This window comes from Gorilla gorilla, chromosome 5 (genome assembly GCF_029281585.2).
Source record: "Gorilla gorilla gorilla isolate KB3781 chromosome 5, NHGRI_mGorGor1-v2.1_pri, whole genome shotgun sequence".
NCBI classification, from domain to species: Eukaryota; Metazoa; Chordata; class Mammalia; order Primates; family Hominidae; genus Gorilla; species Gorilla gorilla.
Window position 1 is genome coordinate 84,908,316 of NC_073229.2, and position 16,255 is coordinate 84,924,570.

At 35.4% G+C, this 16,255-nt stretch overlaps 1 protein-coding gene across 6 annotated transcripts in view; it reads left to right on the forward strand.

Annotated features, from left to right (window-relative positions):
* The window catches only part of PHF3 (PHD finger protein 3), a 79,074-nt gene that overhangs the window by 11,692 nt on the left and 51,127 nt on the right, over window positions 1–16,255 (forward strand). The gene's annotated exons all lie outside the window — the stretch shown is intronic.

The following is a 16,255-nucleotide window of genomic DNA, read 5'->3' on the forward strand; positions in this document are numbered from 1 at the left end:
CCTTTGGTATTTTGTACATGTATCTTAAAACCAGAGAAAGAACTCTATACCTCTGCTGCCCTGGACAGTAAACACTAGCCACATGTCACTTGCAATGAGTCTGGTCACTTGCAATGGGTCTGGTCCTAATTGAGATGTGCTATAAAATGCACATTAGATTTTGAAGACTCAGTATGAAAAAAAGTTAAAAAATATTTCTTCAATTTTTTTATGTTGCTTATGTGCTGAGGTGATATTTTGGATATTTATGGTTAAAATTTATGTCACTTGTTTTTTTTTGCCTTTTAAAAAGTGACTACTTGAAAATTCAAAATTACATATGTGTCTTATATTTCTGTTGGACAGAAAAGGGTCTGTAGTTGAAGTAACTGAAAGACTGAAGATAGTAATTTTCTGTAAGGCTAAACTATTCTTAATAAGAAATTACTTTGTCATGTTAATGTATAAAAAAGTTTTTCTTTTATAAAGCAGAGAAAATATTACTGTAAACGTTGTGGCAATTACTAATAGCTATTCTGTGAGTAAAATTATAGGTAAAGGTAAAATCAGCCTCCCATGGAACAGTAAGGTTTTCCCTCACCATTCCCCTGAGTAAATAGTTCTCAGGTTTATGTGATGTTGGTTTGTTTTTCATTGACTAGACTTTTTCTCCTGTACAGTTTGTTCAGCATATTTTTCATTTTTTAAAACATTTTCTATGTATATTTTAAATTTAATACGGCAATACTTAAAGTTGGGAATAGGTGGTCTGCTGTTGGCCCTTAAGTTTGTCAGGTTACTCCGCCTGAGGACCTCAACACTGGCTACTAGGAAGCTTCATTTTAACAACTTAAAACTGAGGTCTTTTGAATTGCTTGCTAATAGTGTATCTCTGAATTATTTATATTATGTTGTGTTATTACTTAGGTTTACATTGTTCTGTTGTTGTATTCTAAATGTTTTAAAGCTTTTAAAATTTTGTTTTATGTATGCATTGTTCAAGTTTTTTACTTTGGTGCTTGTGTCAGTATAGTAGCTCTAATTATCTTTATTTTTAAGCATCTTTGACAGTGTTTGGTTGTATGCTCACTGTTTCCTAGTTTAGTCCAAATTCAGGAAGAACATTTATTTAATATTAACATGGTTGTTGCTGGAACTCCAATTACCTTCAAGGGTGGTTATATTGGATGTGGAACTGACACATGTGTCATCTTGTTAGACTATTTTACTTATAAAATTCCACCCCTATAGTAATACCTGTATTCCTACTTCCTGTCCTTTTTTAAAAATTGATTTCTGTTGATATGAAAAGTTTTTATTAATGTGAAACATCTCTTCAGTTTTGTTGTACATTTCTTTTGCTAATAGAAGACTTAGAGCACCTTTATGAAGTACATAGAAATTTTTTGAGATACGATTTATTATTCGTTTGTGATTCTGTTATCTTTTAAATGAACTTTTAAATTTAGGAACTTAAATTACTTCCTAAATTTTCTGATATTAAAATTTGTTTACTAGAATTATTTATCTTTGATTCTGTAGCAGAATGTTTGTATTGGTATATGTATAGTGTATATGTTTTTAAGATATGTAAGGAAATATGTGGGGGAAACTTAATAAGGCTTTTCTGTTTAGGATTGTTTAAATTTCATTGTGTCATCTAGCAGGGGATTTATCTTGATTTCTTCAAAGTTCTTTTCCTTTTGGGATATTTGGGTCAGTAAAAGGCCCACACATTTTCTGAAAGCAAAATGGAAAACATTTTTGAAAAAAAATTTAACTTTTTGTTAGATTTAAGAGATAATTGCAAAAAAGAAATCTGATTTATTTATTTATTTATTCATTTATTTTGGTAGAGACAGGGTCTTGTTATATTGCCCAGGCTGGTCTCTAACTCCTGGCCTCAAGCTATCCTCCGGCCTCTGTCTCACAGAGTGCTGGGATTACAGGTGTGAGCCACTGTGCTTGGCCTGGGAAATCTTATTGTAATTATTGATGAAAACCCTGTGTGGACAGTAACTTTCAGCTATTTATAAATAACTTCAGCTGTTTTTAAATAAAAACAACATAGTTCTTGCCCAGATTGTTGTTTCTGGCACTGTGGGCTTTTACTAGCTGTTTTCATTGAAGCTAAGCAGGGAAATAATCCTATTTGTATTCCTTAGACCAATGAAAGCTATAGATTGTGGCTATTTTGTAACCTTAGTGCTAAAATTAGCTACCAAAATAATTGCTACATCATCTTTTCTGTTATGATGAACCAGGCTGGTTTCGGACCAGTATTTTTGTTGTTGACATAGTGATTTGGATTGTATTTCAGCTGTCTCAAAAAATCGTAGTTTTAGAAAATTATAAAAATAAGAAACATGGAAGATTACGTTTAGTGCTCTGTTGGATACACAAAAGTTGGGATGCCAATTGTTTTATTTTGAGAGAAAGCAGCCAGCTTTCTTCTTTGAACGCTTTTGACTGTGTCAAGTATTACGTCATCTAATTGTAGTGTTTGCATATGGTTTTTAGATGTGCCCATTAATACATTTTTTTAACCTCTAGCGAGTAAGCAAAAGAGTATTTTCCCAAGTAACAGGTTTGAGATACTGAATATACTGTTTATATATACCGCTTGAGGAGTGTATTCAAAATCACTGAAATGGTGTTTACTGGCATTATCAGTGTTACAAAGAAATGTTTATTTTATCTCTCATTTTACAAACAAATGTGTTCCCTTTTTACATTGACAGCTAAGCTATGATTCATAAGTGTGGAACAATCTTGTGTTTACAATCCATTTCTTAATATGGTATATTGAAAATAAATGTTCAGTGGCTGTAAGTTGATATCTTTAGTTTTTACAGTATAGTTCAACATTGTTTTAAGACCAACAAAACAGACATACTGTAGAAACATGAGTGTTTAGAGCAGCCTTTCATTCAAATAGCACTCTTATCTACTACTGTAGGTTACTACTTGTAGCTACTGCATCCTTCAGTGAAACCAAGATGTCCTTTCAAGGCTGCATTATGGCTAGCAAAATCATCATTCACTTAATTAAAAAAAAATTCTCTAGTATGGTTTTTGGAGGTTAAGCAAATTAAAAAGTCATTGAACTCTTACAGGTATCCCAAATATTTGGGAAGAGTTGATTCATATTGTGTAATTGAGTATTTTTTCAAGTAAAAGAAAACACCTGCTTACATCACATGTTGCTTTCCTATCATAAATGACATTGATATTATATGACATCAAGCAGTGTTGTGCGATAGAATTTTTACTTGCACTGCTTTCAAGCAAAGTGTTGTAATACTTGTAATATATGTTAAGACTAGTTTTACAATTAGTAAAACTATCAGTAATAGTGTGATTTAGTCCCTTTTTTGGCATATGAATTTTAAACTTTAGTCATACCTAGTTTGAGGCTCCTTTATCACTAGACAATTCATCTATGTAATATTGGAAAAATTATATTGCACTTGTTCTGGAAAAAAGGTTTCGTGTACCAGTGTGTCACAGATTTGTTTAAAAAGTTTTGGGTTTTATGGCTTTGTGTTTCTCTTGGACAGCATTTCAATCAGACAGTACATTGAACTAAACGTAGTGGCTCTCTGGTCTAGTGAAATTCAGTTTTCAGATATTTATTACTCCCTATTTGTACTTTCTTGGGGGTTGGTGGGGCTATTTGTGCATGTTAATTAGGTCTCTGAATCCAACTACACATATAAGTTCATTCTATATCTTCACTGGAGTCTTGACTGTTTTTGTTTATTATTAGTATTTGATTTTTTTAAAGCTTCTGTGCTTCAGTGAACCTTTTACACTAATAACTTATTTTTGAGAATCGAGTTTTAAAAAATTGTTTTTGACACATAATTGTACATATTTGTGGGGTACAGTGATATTTTTATGCATGTGTACAATACGTAATGATCAAATTAGGTTAATTTGCATATTTATCAGCTCAAATATTTGTCATTTCTTTGTGTTAGGAACATTCAAAAGTTGCCCTTCTAGCTGTTTGGAAATGCACAATAAATTGTTAATTATCGTTACCCTGTAGTGTTAATGGAGTACTAGAATTTATTCCTCCTATCTAGCTGTAATTTTTTCTTTCTTTTCCTTCTTTTTGAGATGGAGTTTTTCTCTGTCATCCAGGCTGGAGTGCAGGTGGCCGATCTTGGCTCACTGCAACCTCCACCTCCCGGGTTCAAGTGATTCTCTTGCCTCAGCCTCCTGAGTAGCCGGGATTACAGGGGCCTGCCACCATGCCCAGCTAGTTTTTGTATTTTTGGTAGAGACAGGGTTTCACCATGTTGACCAGGCTGGTCTTGAACTCCTGACCTCAAGTGATCTGCCTGCCTTGGCCTCCCAAAGTGCTGGGATTACAGGTGTGTGCCACTGTGCCCTGCCTAGTTGTGATTTTGTATCTGTTAACAAACTTTTGGCTATTCCCCCTGCTCCTTCCCCTTCCCCAACTCTAGAATCACTATTGTACTGTCTACTTGTGTGAGCTCAACTCTTTTGCTGCTATATATGAGTGAGAGCATGCGGTATTTACATTTCTGTGCCAGGCTTATTTCACCTAATGTCCTAGAGCTCATCTGTGTTCCCATAATGGCAGAATTTTGTTCTTTTTTAATGGTTAGTTAGTATTCCATTGTGTATATATACCACATTTTCTTATTCATCCACCTGTTGGTAGACACTTAGGTCGATTTCGTATTATGGCTATTGTTAATAGTGCTGTAATAAACATGGGGGTGCAGAGATACTGATTTCTTTTCCTTTGGCTATTTATGCCCAGTGGTGGGATTGCTAGATCATATGGTAGTTCTGTTCTTAGTTTTTTGAGGAACTTCCATATGTTTTCCATAATGACAGTACTGATTTACATTCCCTCCAAGAGTGTGTAAGAGTTCCCCTTTCTCCATATTCTTGCCAGTGTTTATTATTTTTTATCTTTTTGATAATAGCCATTCTAAATGGGATGAGATGATATCTCATTGTAGTTTTGATTGGCATTTCCCAGATGATTAGTAATGTTGAGCATTTTCTTTGTATGCCTGTTAGTCATTTGTATGTGTATTTTGAAAGATGTCTTTTCAGCTTATTTGCCCATTTAAAAAATTGGATTGCTTTTTTGTTGTTGTTGTTTGAGTTCCTTATATATTCTGGATATTAATCCCTTGTTGGATGGCTCAGTAGCAAATATTTTCTCCCATTCTATAGGTTTCTCTTCACTCTGTTTATTGTTTCCTTTGCTGTCCAGAGCTTTTTAGTTTGATCTAATCCCAATTGTCTGCTTCTGCTTTTATTGCCTGTGCTTTTGAGGTCTCCATAAAATTTTTGCACAGACCAATGTCCTAAAGCATTTCCCCCATTTTCTTCTAGTAGTTTCTTAGTTTTGGATCTTACATTTAAGTCTTTAATCCATTTGGAGTTGATTTTTGTATATGGAGAGAGATGGGGTTTAGTTTCGTTTTTCTGCACATAGATATCCAGTTTTCCCAGCACCATTTGTTGAAGAGATTATTCCTTCCCAAATGATTGTTTTGGTGCCTTTGTTGAAAATCAGTTGATTATAAATATGTGGATTCATTTCTGGGTTTCTTTTTCTGTTCCATTGGTGTGTATGTCTGTTCTTAGGCCAGTACCATGCTGTATTGGTTATCATAGCTTTGTAGTATATTTTGAAGTCCAGTAGTGTGATAACTCCAGCTTTATTATTATTATTATTATTTGCTCAGGATTATGTTGGCTAGTTTTTTTTTTTTTTGTGTGGTTCTGTGTTTTTTTTTTTTTTGTGGTTTTGGGGATTTTTTTTTCTATTTCTGTAAATAATGTTACTGGTATTTTGGTAGGCATTGCATTGAATCTATACACTGCTTTTCGTAGGTAATGTGGTCATTTTCACAATATTAATTCTTCTAACCACGAACGTTGGATGTCTTTCCATTTTTTGATGTGTGTTCTCTTTAATTTCTGTTATTAGTTTTTTTGTAGTTGTCCTTGCAGAGATCTTTAACCTCTTGCTTAAATTTATACCAAAGTGTTCTACATTTTTTGGTGAGTAGGATTGCTTTCTTGATTTTTTTTCCCCACTAGTTTATTTTGGTATATAGAAATGCTGCTGACTTTTGTATGTTTATTTTGTATCCTACAAGTTTAATGAATTTGTTTATAAGTTCTAACAGTGCAGATGTACAGTTTGACTTCTTCCTTTCCAATTTGGATGTCCTTTATTTAATATTTTTTTCTTTTGCTTAATTGCTTGGGCTAGGACTGCCAGTACTGTGTCGAATGAAAATGGGCATCCTTGTCTTGTTTCAGATGTTAGAGGAAAAACTTTCAACTTTCCCCCATTTAGTATGATGTTGACTGTGGTTTGTCATGCCTTTATTGTGTTGAGATATGTTTATTTTATACCTAACTTGTTGAGAGTTTTTATTGTGAAGGGATGTTGAATTTTATCACTTATGCTTTTCCTGTGTCTATTGAGATGATCATACTGTTTTTGTTCTTCATTCTGTTGACGTGATGTATCACATTTATTGATTTCATATGTTAAACCATTCTTGCATTCCTGGGATAAATGCTACTTGATTGTGGTGAGTGATCTTTTTAATGTGCTGCTGGATTCAGTTTGCTAGGATTTTTGCATTTATATTAATCAGGGATATTGGCCTCTAATTTTCTTTTTTTGTTGTGTTTTTGTCTGGTTTTGGTATCAGGGTAATGTTAGCCACACAGAATGGGTTAGGAAGAATTCCCTCCTCTTCAATTTTCTGGAAGAGTTTGAGAATTGGTATTTGTTCTTTAAATGTTTGGTAGAATTCTGCAGTGAAGACTGGGTCCTGGGCTTTTCTTTGATGGGAGACTTATTATTACAGAGACAATCATGGTTGAACATGAAAAATACAAATTTAATACGTGTAGCCATGCAGATGAGATGGAAATACATTGGTTAAGACAAAGTATATACTTTTTATCAAATGTTGAACAAGATGAACTGATGAACCTTGTAAGCACATATATACCCTTTAAGAATAAAAATTTCTGTAAGATTGATGATTAAGATTACATATCATTTTGAGTTTTACGTGGAGAGGTTCAGATGAATGTGGAGTATGTTTTGAAGAGAGCAAAAGATAAAAGAGAGGTAAACACTTCATAGAATTAGAGCTGTAACTTAGGGAAGAAGAGGAAATGCCAAAAGATCGAAAGAGTATGACCTAGTAGCTGCCATAGATATTTGGAAATTTATCATATTGATAAGAGATTTGACTTCTTTATGAATAAAAGGGAAAGACCTAGGTCCCTTAGGCAGCAGTTAGAGGGAGGCAGAGTTTAAGTGGCTAAAAGGGGGAACTTGTGGTTCTCCAAAGTGGAATAATAGGTTCCCTGGCTGGGCATATAGGATTTTTGCTTTTGCTAGTTATGACCCTTTGATTGAGGTGTTTCAGTGGGGATTCAGGCATCAGATAGTTATTTGTATTAGGTGACCTTTTCTTTTTTTTTTTTTTTTTCCCGAGATGGGGGTCTCACTGTGTTGCCCGGGCTGGAGTGCAGTGGTGCAATCTCAGCTCATTGCAATGTCCACTTCCCAGGCTCAAGTGATCCTCCCACCTCTGCCTGCCTAGTTGTTGGGACTACAGGTGTGTGTTGCCACGCCCTGCTAATTATTATTATTATTATTATTTTTGAGACAGAGTTTCACTCTTGTTGCTCAGGCTGTAGTGCAATGACGCTATCTCAGCTCACTGCAACCTCCGCCTCCCGGGTTCAAGCAATTCTCCTGCCTCAGCCTCCTAAGTAGCTGGGATTATAGGTGCCCACCACCATGCCCGCCACCATGCCTGGCTAATGTTTTGTATTTTTAGTAGAGATGGGGTTTCTCCGTGTTGATCAGGCTGGTCTTGAACTCCTGACTTCAGGTGATCCACCTGCGTTGGCTTCCCAAAGTGTTGAGATTACAGGTGTGAGCCACCACGCCTGGCCTGTTTTTGTGTTTTTTGTAGAGACAGGGTTTTACCGTGTTGCTTAGGCTGGTCTCAAACTCGTGAGCTCAAGCGAGCTGCCCACCTTAGTCCCCCAAAGTGCTGGGATTATAGGCATGTGCCACTGCGCCTGGCTTCAGGTGACCTTTTAAGGTCTGTTCCAAACTAAATTATCCATGAAACTGTTATTTCTTTTTATAAAAAGAAATACAAATGATTTTTTATGTTCACTTTAGTCCTAAGTTTTATTGGTAGGCTTTATGTATTTCATAGCTTCTTTAAATTATATGCAATATAGCTTAAAAGCACAGTGGTAACTACTACATTTATGTAAGCAGCTTTAATTGCTCTTAGTTCAGTTTGTTTCTTGTTGTTTTATTTCTTATGCTTTTTGTGGGTTATAGACTGCTGTTCTATGTAGATATTTCTTCTTTTTCTTTTTTTGTTGCAGTGTTGGGGTTTTGCTATGTTGCCCAGGCTGGTCTTGAACTCCTGGGCTCAAGCCATTCTGCGGCTTGTCCTCTCAAAGTTCTGGGATTACAGGCATGAACCACTGTGCCCGGCCCTGCTTTAGACATTTCTAATAGATTGTGCAGTTCTTTTCAAATATTTTTCCATAGTCATTGCTGCAGCCATCCTTAATAACAAAAGTAACAATTGAACTCAGAGTTAAAACATATACATCTTTTAATGTAAATACTAAAGTATCACTTTATAAATTCAGAAAATCCAGAGTAGGGAATTTCTGGCCCAAGGCCAGAGCTTTCCAGTTGAAGTCTTTATTTTGCATATTCTGTGGCTTTTCTGTTTTAGTTCTGCTTGATTACATTTATTTTTGCTTTCCATAGCTTGACATAATATAAAACTGAATATATCTTAGTTGTACTTTGCATTGACTATTTAATTTGTCTTTTTAACTTAAAATGTGAAATAAAATTAATCTTGTCTTCATTACTGTATCTCTGATAGTTTTTGTTTCTTCATCTGTTGCTTAAATTTATTCCATTGTTATTCCTGAAACCCTAAAAAAACCAAGACACCTTGGACCAAGACTAGTACAGTTTTTATTCTAGTACAGTTGCTGACTGTGTGTTTGTATGTGTGTTTGTATAAACTTGCATTTCTGTGCTGTTACAAGAGACTTCTTTTTCCAAGATTTTGAGCCTACTATTGGTCTATTGAATTCATTTTTCCCCTGGAGATCTGTTTCCCAGAGCCCCCTGAGTTTGTCATTTTCTAGGCAGGTTATACATCTTCTGTCTCTGAGCTTTACTGCTCTCCTTGATTAGAGCTATTGTTTCCCTGTATTCGATCTTCTTTATTTTTTATCTATACCGTCTTTCTTTGTTGAAGCCCTTGGTAATTTTCTAATACCCTCATACTTGAGTAATGATTTGCTTTTACATAGAATCCAAAGTTGAATATCACTTTTCCTTCAAATTTTAACTCATTGTTTCTTAGCCATCTAGCATTTAATATTGCTGCTGTGTTGCCTGATACTTACATAAGGCTTGCTGCATTGTTAGGTTGCCTTTCCTCCAACCCAGTTTAGGATCTTCTCTTTACCTTTTGATGTTCTGAAATTGCATTGATGTATCTGCATTAGCCTTTCATTTATTTCCCTGGGCACTTGGTGGGCCTTTTCAATTTGGAGTGTGTTCTCTTCAAGTCTGGGAACTTTTCTTGTGTTTTCTCTGCAAACTCCTGGAAGACAGATGTTGGCTGGTGCTTTTTACGTATTTCTTGCGTCTTTCCATCATTTTGCTTTATGTCTTTCTAGATACTTATTGCCATATTTTCCACCTTTTTGAATATTTCATTTTGACAAATATTTTACTGTTGCTAAGAATTCTTTCATGTATTCTCTTTATTCCATGTTTTTAGTAGTAGTCTATTCTCACAGGGGTATACAGTAGACTCTTGAATAATGTGGGATTTAGGGTCACAGAGCCCCCATTCTTTGCATTCAGAAATTCGCATATAACTTTTATCTTCCCCCAAACTTAAGTACTAATAGCCTATGTTGACTGGAAGCCTTACTGATAGCAGAAACAGCTGATTAACACATATTTTGTACATTATATGTTATGTGTATTATATACTGTATTCTTACAATAAAGTACACTAGAGAAATGTCATGAAGAAAATCATCAAAAAGAATATGTATTTAATATTCATTAAGTGGAAGTGGATCATTAAAAAAGTCTTCATCTTCATCTTCATGTTTAGTAGGTTGTGGAGGAGGAGGAAGAAGAGGGGCTAGTGGCTAGTCTTGCTGTCGCACAGGTGGCAGAGGTAGAAGAAAATCGATGTATAAGTGGAACTGCATAGTTCAAACCCATGTTGTTCAAGGGTCAACTGAATAAGTCTCTCTTTATATATAGTCTGAATTAATTTTCCTGTTTATTTTGATCTTTCTCATAGTACTGCGTACTTTCCCCAAAGGTCAGATTATTTTTGGTTGGTTGTTAATATTTACAATGAATAGGAAATCTAGTCAAGTTTTGCTGTGGGATAAGTAGGCTTTAGATAGATAGCCTGAGGTTATTTTGGGGAACCAGGGTGAGAAGTACCTTATCATTAGATGGTAACTGTCCTATTTCCTTCAGTTCATTCAATTTAAGTTCGGGGTTAAGAAAATACTTTCTCTTACTTTGAGTTCAATGCTTGGTTGCAGGCCTTGCTGGGTATTCAAGTAGGGGAAGAGATGAGGTTGACCTCTCAGTATTAAAGTATTAAGGCTTTCAGTTAATCCTTATGTCTAGCCCAGCTCACTACTTATGCCATCTATCATTTCATTTTTAGAGATTCTAAAAGTTTGTTAGACAAGGTTGTTCACAACTTCTTAAGCTTCAGCTCCTTTGGACTCTAGGCTATGACTTTTTCATGCCCTGTTTTAGTAATCTTTTCTGTTCAGTTTTCTCTTCATCTCCTAGAATTGTATTTAAATCTTTCATTTGCTTTTGGTCTTCTTTTTATTCACTTTGTTGTTAAAGGTTTTTACCTTCTGTTTCTTCTCATTTTAATGGGATTTGGGGGTGGGGAGAGAAATAAAGATGTACAAAGTCTGCCATATTGAACCAGTGACTCTTTTAATTAAGTCATAATAAATATAAAATTTCTGGCATCCAGTAATTGTTACTTAAGGATTTTGGAACCCTCTCCATTGTTACCTTGATATTTATTTCTTTTATGGTGTGTTTGCATTACTTTCCTTGCTTTCAGATTTTTTCATCTGTTAGTAATATTAATTTTGTGTTAGTAATAAAGCTATTAACAAACTTCACTGAGTTTGCAAGGTTCTCCAGAGAAACAGAACCAATAGATTTGTGTGTGTGTGTGTGTGTGTGTGTGTGTGTGTGTGTGTGTGTGTCTATAACGAGAGAGAGAGGGAGAGATTGATTGACTGATTTTAAGGAGTTGGCTTATGTGATTGTGGAGACTGGCTGGCAAGCCCAAAATCTGCAGGGTAGGCTGGCAGGCTGGAGACCTAGGGAAGAGTTGATGTTGCAGTTTGAGTCCAAAGGCATTTTGGAAGCAGAATTTCTCTTATTCAGGGGACCTCCATTTTTGTCTCTGAAGACCTTTACCTAATTGGTTGTGGCTGACCCATATTGTGAAGAGTAATCTTTTTTACTCAAGTCTTTTGGTTTAAATATTAATTATTTAAAAAATACTTTCACAGCAGCATTTAGACTTTTGTTTGACCAGATATTGGGGAATCATGGCCTAGCCAGGTTGACGTATAAAGTGAACAATCTCTCACCACAAAAAAGTTGATGTGAGTTAATGCATGTTAATTAATTTGATTTAGCCATTCCACAATGTATACATATTTCAAAATATGTTGTACACCATAAACATATATTATTGTCAACTAAATAATTAAAAAATCAAATTAACCATCACAGTAAGGTCCCAAAAACTCAGAAGATGATAAATTATTCTTTGAACTGCTATTTTATGTATGTTGTCATGAAACTAGTGTTAATCTTAGGATTTTTGAGAAAGTGGTTTCAAGATGAGTATTGTAGGCAGATGCAGCTTAAAAAGAAAGCACCCAGCTCTTTTCTCTTAAGGGATTTTATATATAAAGGAAATTGAAAAAATAGTTAAAATGTGTGGATGTTAATGGACCAAATACTGTGCAAAACTACTTTGCTAGCTCTATCTTACTAAATCTTCACGAAAACCTTAAGAGCTGTAGATACTACAGGTTGAGTATCCCTTACCTGAAATGCTTAGGACCAGAAGTGTTTCAGATTTTGGATTTTATTTTTTGGTATTTGCATTATACTTACTGGTTCAGCAAGCCTGCCTAATCTGAAAATCCCAAGTCCAAAATGCTCCAATGAGCATATCCTTTTGTATGTCATTTTGGTGTTCAAAAAGTTTTGTATTTTGTGTTTTGATTTTTGGGTTAGGGATACTCAACCTGTACTATTAATCTCATTTTATAGCCCAGTAAACTGAAGTTTTGAGAATGGTTAATTTCCTGAGGTTATTAATATGTAAGTCATGGTACATAGATTGCAATCATTCTAAATTTTTTTGCCTTCAAGTACGTAAGTTCTGTTAAGATCAGTGCTCTAAATCGGTTCTCAGATTTCGTTTAGCTTTGTAGTCAGCAAGATTAGGATGTTATTTTGTTTTTGTGTGTGTGTGTGTGTTTCTTTTTAGTTTTGTTCTTGAAAGAACAAAGAAGATAGTTCTTTTTCCTGTTTAAAGAATATATGTGTGTTTGTAGGAAAGATGTATGAGTGCCCAAAATGGCGCTTAGTTATTAAAGACCAAGCAATTTAGAGAGAAAAATAGTCATTGGCCAGTGATTTTGTTAATCTTGAATACCAGAGACGTGCTCTAAAGATGTGCCTTTGATAAATGCCAACAGGTAGACGTGTACTGCAAGCTACTTGAACCCTTCTTTATCAGATAAAGTTGATTCAGGATGGAATGCAACTAGATATAAGAAAAAACCTCTTAACTTCATACTCATTTTACAGTTGAAGAAATTGTGGTTTAGGAATACACATTAACTTGGATAATTTTTTTGTACAAATTAGCTGATTTTGACTTTATTCATTTATTGAATGTCTGTTATATGCTAGGTAATATGCTAGGCAGTGGACATACAATGTTGAGTAAAACAAAATGTGATCTCTTCTTAATGGAGCTTAAAGTTTAGTATAGAAATAATTTTTCTTCTTATTTTCCCAGGATGTTTAATAAGTCTAGTTATTTAACATAAACTTACTGGGAGAGGTTGTCTGCCATGAGTTTTGAGTGTTCTTGAGCTTTCTTGCTCAGCATGGCAAGAATGCAAGTCCTGACCACTCTTTTCCTGGACCATTTCTCAGGGTCATAATTACAGGAAGCAGCATTGAAGGATGACATTACATTTGCTCTCTCACCCCTACCTCTTAACTCGACAATCAGCAGGCTTGCTTACTGCTCACTATAAAAGGCAATGCCTTTTCACCAATGTTGCTCTCCTGTATTTCAACCCACTGTGTTTGTAGGCATCTGTATAGGCATATCTGGGTTGTCTCTGTGGAACTTGAGGAGACAGGGTTATGTTGTCATCATGCTGCTTGCTGTGCCATGGGTGACAGAGTTCTTTGTCTTTTACCCAGTACCCTTGTGTCTTCTGTCAGTAAACATGAATCAGTAATGGGCTAGTTCATTAGTTTGTGAGTAGGGTAAAAATCCCAGACCCTTTACAGTTCTTGCAGTTCTCAACATTACTGTGTTTAATCCCAGGAATTATTCATGGAGGTTTAGCCATACTTTAATTATTAAAGATATTTAAATAATTTACCTCCAGGAAGGCAGGGATTGCAGCTATGTATGTTATTCATACCGGCACTAGAATAGTAGGCATTTAGTAAATTTTGACTGGAAAAACGCACAAGGAAAAAGTGGGACCAGATAATGAGACTAGAAGTTAAGAAAATAAAATGTTTGATGCAGGTGGGGTACAACTTTGCCTCTCAGATTTATAGCAATTACTATTGAAGAGGAAACATTCCAAGGTGAAGAATACAATGTCCTGAATGTAAAAACAAATTTAGTATCTAGGAAAAGGAAAATAATTTTTGACACTAAAACTGGAAAGAAATTTCAACCAGTGTGATATAAAAAAATCTTTAACATAATTTCAATGAACATAGGGCTTTTTCTTATATCCCTCAATATATATTCCAGTATGAGTAGTATTACAGGGGCTAACATCATGGTCTGACTGATCCAATCCCAGGTAGATTTTAAGTTACCTTTCAAACAGCCTACCTTGGATATCAGTTCTCACTAGATTTTTGAATATATTGATAAGAAGATGAGTTATATGATACTATCTGAGAACTGTTGAGAATGTAATAAGCCTTTTGTTTTCTTTTGCCCTATGCATAAGTTATTGATCACCAGAGCTGGGTATGAGATTGCATAAATTTAGGCTCTGATAGGAGTGTTTCTTAGAATAGGAGGCTGTTCTGCTGTCCTTGTTGTAGAGCAGGGGTCCCCAGACTGTGGGCCATGGACCAGTACCAGTTTGGGGCCTGTTAGGAACCCAGCTGCACAGCAACAGGTGAACTGCGGGCCAGTGAGCATTACCGCTTGAGTTCCACCTCCTGTCAGATCAGCGGTGGCATTAGATTTTCATAGGAGCACGAACCCTATTGTGAACTCTGCATGTGAGGGATCTAGGTTGTGCTCTGCTTATGAGAATCTGATGTGTGATGATCTGAGGTGGAACAATTTTATCACAAAACCACCCCCTCATCCGTGGAAAAATTGTCTTCCATGAAACTGGTCCTGGGTGCCAAAAAGGTTGGGGGCCACTGCTGTAGAGGACAGGGCCAAAATTTTCCTCAAAAAGTTATTTTGGGGTCCTCTTTAATGCCTTAAATAGACAGGAGAAGCTCCACAGCTTCAGACACAAAGGAAGATCATTTTGGTATAATTTTTGTTTTATAGCCCACATTTAAAGTAAGAACTAGCTGAGTAAAATTCATCAATTTTATCTTCTTTAGTTCCAGTGATTTTTCTCACTGTTTTCTTCTAGTCATGACAGGATTGCAGAATCCCTTGTTGCCATTTTTACTATAGTTGCTGCCTGGATTCTTTTGGAACTCTGTAGACCTGTGTCTTCTCCCCTTGTACTCTTTTCACTTCCATATTTATTGCTTAGTTGAAGGATCTTCTCAAAAGATTTCTGATCTGGATCTACTGGTATTGGCACTATTTTCTGCCATCTCTTCCTCCCTAAAATACTGTCTTTCCCTAATTTTGGTCTTTCGTCATAGTTTTTTTTATCATGTCTTTAAGTGAATCATGAATGACAAATTAGTTATCAAATATGTGCTTACGTAACAAGAACGATAAATTGTCATGGAATGATTACATGGAAGTTTCCTGAAGTATGAGAATATCCAAAATGATGACATTGTTTAAAGCATAATTGATGTCATTTCTATTTTCCTGCTAAAGCTAATTTTCTATAAACAGAGTCTGAGATTAGGATGAGAGCATTTTACTGGTTGACAACTCCAGTGGGTACCAATCTCAGAAGATACAGTGTGAATAGTCCCCTTAAGTTGAGTGAACAACAGCCTGGATAGTTTAAGGAAGTGAATAAAAAAATAATTTTGATACAAAGAATATCAAGGATCCTTGAGCAAATGTTTTTTTAACCTTAGTTTTGACCTCCTTTTCCTTTGTCTAATTAGCCTCATAATTACTAATTTTTTTCTGTCAGGAAGCAAAGTAAATAATAAAATCTCTAAGGTCTTTGCTATCTTTTGAGGACAATGATCAAAAAGAAATTCTGATAAAAGATAGAGAGCTGCATCTTGATTCTTACGGGATCTCAAGATGAGACTGGCTAATTTATAGTGGCCCAGAAGTGTGATTACTTGTTTCAAGGCACTATCCTTGGTTCGCCTTCACTATCCTAGAAATAGGATAGCTTCTGTACCCGCCAGCTACAGAAGCTGAATTTTATAATTCCTTGGCAGTGGCAGATCCTTGTTTTTTTAGAGAAGTAGGAAAGCTGGCTACCTAGATTTCTCCAAATCATAGACCTAGGCCTCCTCAGCCTCCCTGGCTGTCCATTTCTCATTTCCTCAGCCTCCTGTCTGACCCCAGAAACACTTTCTGTACTCCAGACTTTATATTATTTTCCTAGTCTCTGTTGCCATCATGGATTTGCTTCCCATAGGTTGTAATTTACTGAGTCATCATCTTGACTCAGAATTTTTGGCCTTGGTTTTAGTTAGGATTACACTCAG